This window comes from Alligator mississippiensis, chromosome 7 (assembly GCF_030867095.1).
Source record: "Alligator mississippiensis isolate rAllMis1 chromosome 7, rAllMis1, whole genome shotgun sequence".
In the NCBI taxonomy this organism is placed as follows: Eukaryota; Metazoa; Chordata; order Crocodylia; family Alligatoridae; genus Alligator; species Alligator mississippiensis.
This window is the reverse complement of record NC_081830.1, coordinates 35,833,256-35,839,122: the sequence shown is the minus strand read 5'-3', so window position 1 is coordinate 35,839,122 and position 5,867 is coordinate 35,833,256. Positions and strand designations below refer to the sequence as shown.

At 41.9% G+C, this 5,867-nt stretch overlaps 1 long non-coding RNA gene across 1 annotated transcript; it reads right to left on the bottom strand.

The window, feature by feature from the left end:
• Positions 1-340: 340 nt before the first annotated feature.
• Positions 341-932, bottom strand: LOC132251714 (uncharacterized). The gene is made up of 3 exons (XR_009463651.1): positions 884-932; positions 729-796; positions 341-597 (listed from the first exon to the last, which is right to left on the bottom strand). It is a non-coding gene; the product is annotated as an uncharacterized LOC132251714 (long non-coding RNA).
• Positions 933-5,867: the final 4,935 nt, after the last annotated feature.

Sequence of the window (5,867 nt, the reverse complement as noted above, 5' to 3'; positions counted from 1 at the left end):
ATTACACAGACTACCTCCTCTCTGAGTAAAATTTACCCTTTTGCGCTGGTAGTAATCATGATCTTTCAAAGCGCTCTGCACACTCTTTCTGAGATGTATACACCTGCGTGTACCACTCCAAATCCCCCTCTTTTTTTCACAATAACCATGATCTTTCAAAGGGCTCTGCGCACTCTTTCTGAGACGTATACGCCTGTGTGTACCACTCCAAACCCCTTTCTTTTTTTCACAGTAATCATGACCTTTCAAGACAGGGTGTTTATACCCACCCTGAAAACCCACCCTCTTTTTTTTTTTCACAATAATTATGATCTTTCAAAAAAGGAGAAAGACTCTCCTCTTTTTGTAAATTGTGCAAGCAATCAGTCCTGGGTTTCTTATTCACAGGGTTCAGATCACCTGTTTTGGGGGTGTGAATCCTAGTCTTTTTACATGTGAGTTTCTCAGAGGTATGTGGCTTGTTTTCCTCCGAGGAATCGTACCCTTCTGTTTTGTCCCATCCGTCTTCTGATCCTTGGGTGTTATGATCTGCAGGCTGTGCTTTTAGAGGTCTCTGCCCAGGTCCCTGCTCTTCTTTGGGTGTGGTGCGTGTGATCACTTAGGAAATATAAAATTTATATCTCAGCATTGAGAATTCACTTTCCTCACACACTGTAAATTTAAAATTTGCTTAACCCCTACACACAGATTCTCCTCCCACAGGAAACACACAGTTTCAGAAAAATTACCTTTTACTACTGGGTAAAAACATGACTGTATGTGCTTGTTCTGCTTTTCTATTTTAGAAGAAGAGGTTCTGTTTGAAAACAAACAGTTGTTATAACTTAGTGTGATTATAGCAACACTGCCACAAATAACCCAATCCTTTTAAAATAATTTTTACCTTATTGTGGTAAAATGGCCTGGGGCTTCCCCACCTGATAAGCTCTCTGTAATATAAATGAAATGATACAATAAGTAAGACCTCTGAATTAAAAATTAAATAATAGATTAAGGAAAATAGTGCATGTATAAAGTAAAATATAACTGTATTAAAATAGTCAGCACTAAAAGACAACCCACCCCCTTTAGTCTTAAAAAATGTGGTGATCTGGACACACCAGGCCTCTTTTTTATCTTTATAACACACACCCCATCACCCCTATACCATAACACAATCTGTGAGAATATATCTTTTTAAATTCAGTCTTTATTTCCCTTAAAAACTTTGATAATATTTTATTAGTTTATTTTGTTAGTCTTTCTTCTAAGAAGTGTTTCTTATCATATCCAGTGACCATTATGCATTGTTGACCGGAAAATAGTGTATGTATAAAGTAAAATATAACTGTATTAAAATAGTCAGCACTAAAAGACACCTCCACTCCCTTTTAGTCTTAAAACATGTGGCGATCTGGACGCACCAGGCCGCTTGTTTTTTTATCTTTATGATACACAACCCCGCCACCCCTATACCATACACAATATGTGAGAATATATCTTTTTAAATTCAGTCTTTATTTCCCTTAAAAACTTTGATAATATTTTATTAGTTTATTTTGTTAAAATTTCTTCTAAGAAATGTTTCTTATCATATCCAGTGACCATTATGCCTTGTCGGCCTTATCTTTACAGCAGGCCTTTTGGTAAGAGATAACTTATGGTCATCTTTTTTTTTTTTTGAGGTCTGTTTTATCTTTATAACAAGACCCCCACCCCACCCCACCCCAACCATACCATACAAAAGCTGTGAGAATATATGTTTTTAAATTCAGTCTTTATTTCCATTAAAACTTTTACAATATTTTACTAGTTTATTTTGTTACCCCTTCTCCTAAGAAGGATTTTTATCATTTCTAATGACCGTTAAGTCTCATTGTTTTATCTTTACAAAAAAACCCTATATGTATGTGATTAGATATCCAAGACACTAAAGCAAATGCTAAAATACATTAGATGTAGAAAACTGTTGTTGTGTTTTACAGCCTCACATTCCCCAGTCTCCCACCCAGAACAGCAACAGAGGTACACCCCAAACTCGTTTTGCTAATCCCTTCTCTTAAGCAGGGTTTTATAATCTCTAGCACCAATTAAGCATTCAATATGGGGTATGAGTGTTTCATCTTCCTCAGTGATCAAATCATGAAGGGCAGCCTTAGGATCTTCTGCAGAATACACAGTATTTAAAAGCTGTCTAACCTGAATTAAGTGTTTCTCAGTAATTCTGAGACTGTTCCTGGCAAACCCTATGATTATAACAGCATTGAAAATGCTATCAAGACACATTTCCTGGCAAAGATCCTGAATTATTTTATTTATGTCTTCATCTAACCAAGTAATACATTCGTGGGCTTCTTGACCCCCTAAGTCAAATGTGCACCCCCAGCATAGGTCAAAAAGTCTCTGCCTCAAGCAGTATTTCATTATGCCATAAAAGGAAATGCGAACAAGAGACTTCATGAAAACTTTACGTTCACGTGATGTAAGAGCTTGTGTAGATTCGATGCCGAGCTCACTTCTTAACTCTTCAGCCTCATCAGGTCTTTGTTCTCTGCAGAAGCATACACTTCCTTCTGGTGTACTGGTGAGGAGGTTTTCTGGTGTCATTAAAAAGGCTTCATCTAGCTGCAAAGGAATTCAAATAAAGGACTAAGTTAGCTACTTCCAAACACACATGTGCCATGAAGTGAACCCCACCACTACCGTCACAACCCAAATACCCCCACATTCATGCTCCAAGTCTCTTACCGGTCTCTCCTCTGCAGTGACCTCTACTTCGCACGCAGGCTCAGGCACAAACATACCATCTTCCAAAGTCTCAACGTCTGCTTCGAGGTCCTAGGTCTCCTCCAATTGCCTGTTCACAGGCTTTTCCCCAACAGGGTCAGGCGTCTCAAAGAGTCTTTGGGCAAGGAGTCGGGTCTCCTCCTCAAAACTATTTCTACGGTAACGCTTTCTATAAGGCCGTCTTGGTGGTGTAGTGAGTGGGCCTACAGGCGTTGTGAAAGAATCCATATCTGCCCTTGCTTGCCTTAGCACGGTCTCAGATAAACAGAGGGGTCGTTTGGGAAAGCAGATAGACCTAGTAGGTTTGCCGCCTAAACCCCACCCCCCCACTGTACTCATTCCAATTGGTTCAGGATTGTTCTTGGGAGGTCTGAGGCCTCTGAAACCCCTGCCAATTGGTTGGGGGTGTTGGGGCGGGTTGTTAGAGGGGTCACATCACCACCCTACCACCCCATAGGCCACGCCTGTGCTCCGGCGTAAGGGGGGTTAGAGTGGTCAGGGACCTGATAGGCCATAACAGCACCATGTGATCTAGGGTGGATCTTGCAGCATGAGGGGTTGGGCTTTGAGGGTCTGCCTGGGTTGTCCTTCTGATGTCATGAACCATGTGGTGTTGGTGTCATACACCACGTGTTTGGGGTCAGGGGTGGAGTTGCTGATGTCACGCACCATGTGATTGGGGTCAGGGGCAGAGTTGCTGATGTCACGCACCATGTGACCGGGGTCAGGGACGGAGTTGCTGATGTCATGCACCACGTGACTGGGGTCAGGGACGGAGTTGCTGATGTCATGCACCACGTGACCGGGGTCAGGGGGTGTGGCTGATGACGTCACACACCATAAAAGGGGAAAGGGGGTGGAGTGAAGTCCCGCCCACCTGTCACATTTGCATTGAAGGGCGGAGAGCCATATACTACTAGCGGCATCCCCACCCCCATGCCAGACAAGGAGAGGTTTCAGACCATAAAAAGGGTGGGGACTCCCCTGGATAAGAGGTAAAGGAGTGAAAGTGGAGAAGGAATGAAAAGTGGAGAGAGAGAAACATTTTTTTTTTCTTTCTGAATATAATGAATGGGAGTTTGAAAGTGAGGTTGTTTTGGGCAAGGAGGTTTCCTACCTAGGTAGAAGATAGGAAAGCCAATACCCCAGTGAATTTCCTAGGAAACCTAATTTCTAACTCTTCAAGCAAGTCTGGGGTCTTTAGAGTAGTGGGCCAAAAGAATGCCCCTCACTTTGGAGCAGGCCAGTGATTCTGACCTGGCCACCCCCATATGTTTGAATTCTTCCCCATTCCTACAGGACCTGCCCACCCACCACCCACCTCCGTCTGGCAAGAGACCACCCCTTGATATCAGGCTTTGGTGGCCCAATAAGAAGACTCCATGGGTAGGACCACTCCCAAGGGCTGCAGGTTGCAGAAAAAATTGTCAAACTTGTGAAAATTTACTGCTAAGGAGGTAATTCACCAACCACGGTAAAACCCTATTGCAATAGCAAAATCCTTCAAAAAATAAGGAAAAATAGATCTACATTGAATAAAAACTGATGTGTGGATTTGGAAGAAGTATTTACTGATTGAAAGGAAAAGAGCAAAGCGGCAAGTGTTAATAAACACTTTTGGATGAAGATCTGACCAACTAAAGAAACAGTAATGCAAAAATATCTGCAGTAGGAAATCTGATCTGTATGCTTTCATTAAATTCATAAAGGTTTCAACAGATCTGCTCTATTGATTTCAACAGCAATTTCTGTGAGCTGAGCATGTGGCCACTGGTTTCAGTAAGCAATGGGCAACTTTGGATTTGGCCAGTGATTGTATTTTACTGATGACTTCCAGAGAAACTTTATTGATTTTTTTTTTTTAATTTTTCCTTTTGCTTCCTTTAACTTAGGGGAGGGGAGCATAAAATTAGTTGTCAAAAGGTTATAATAGTTTTGTTTAGCTCTTCTGAAGTATATGTAGTAGTCTAAGTTCAAGTCCTTCAAAATCTACTGTCAGAGATCAGCACCCATGTAAGCAAAGAAGTCTCATTCTTTTACAATGGGAAACAGGTATACAAATCTCTTGAGATCTTTTATGCATTTAAGTCTTGAGTACCTCTGTTGCATTGATATATAGGCTGTGTCTGCTTCAGACTTTACCAAACAGGTATTTTCTCCTTCCCCTCTTCCCCCAACAGACAGCATGGCAGACACAAACTGTGGAAATCAAACATCCATAATGGAATTCATCCTCTCTGGATTTCGGAATCATCCTGCACTGGACATTCCTCTCTTCTTGCTCTTTCTAGTGATCTACATTGTGACTATGGCTGGGAACATCCTTATTGTTGTGCTGGTCATAGCTGATCAGCACCTGCACACCCCTATGTACTTCTTCCTGGGGAACCTGTCCACCTTGGAGACCTGTTACACCTCCACCATCCTCCCCAGGATGCTGGGCAGTCTTGTGACTGGGAATAGGAGCATTTCCATTAGGGCTTGCATGGTACAATATGTCATTTATGGTTTCCTGGTGTCCACTGAATGCTGCCTTCTTTCTGTGATGTCTTATGATCGATACTTAGCAATTTGTAAGCCTCTTCATTATGCAGCTCATATGAATGACAGGTTCTGTCTTTTCCTAGCAGCGGTGTCATGGATAAGTGGACTTTTAGGAAGTACCATCATGGCAGTTTTAATTTCACAATTATCTTTTTGTGGTTCCAGTGAGATTGATCATTTTATTTGTGACACTTCCCCAATTGTAAAACTCTCCTGCAGTGATGCTCACCAAGTGGAACTTACAACTTTCACCTTAGCCTTCATTTTCACACTTTTCCCATTTCTTTTGACTTTAAGTTCCTACACCTTCATTATCTCCACCATCCTGAGAATCCCTTCCACCACTGGGAGGCAGAAGGCATTTTCCACCTGTTCGTCTCACCTCATTGTGGTGACCCTCTTCTATGGGACTTTGATTTTTGTCTATATGTTACCAAAATCCCAAGCACTGAGTGATCTCCACAAAGTGCTCTCTGTCTCTTACACAGTTGTGACTCCGTTGGTCAACCCCTTGGTGTATAGCCTGAGAAACAAAATGGTGAAGGAGGCCCTAAGAA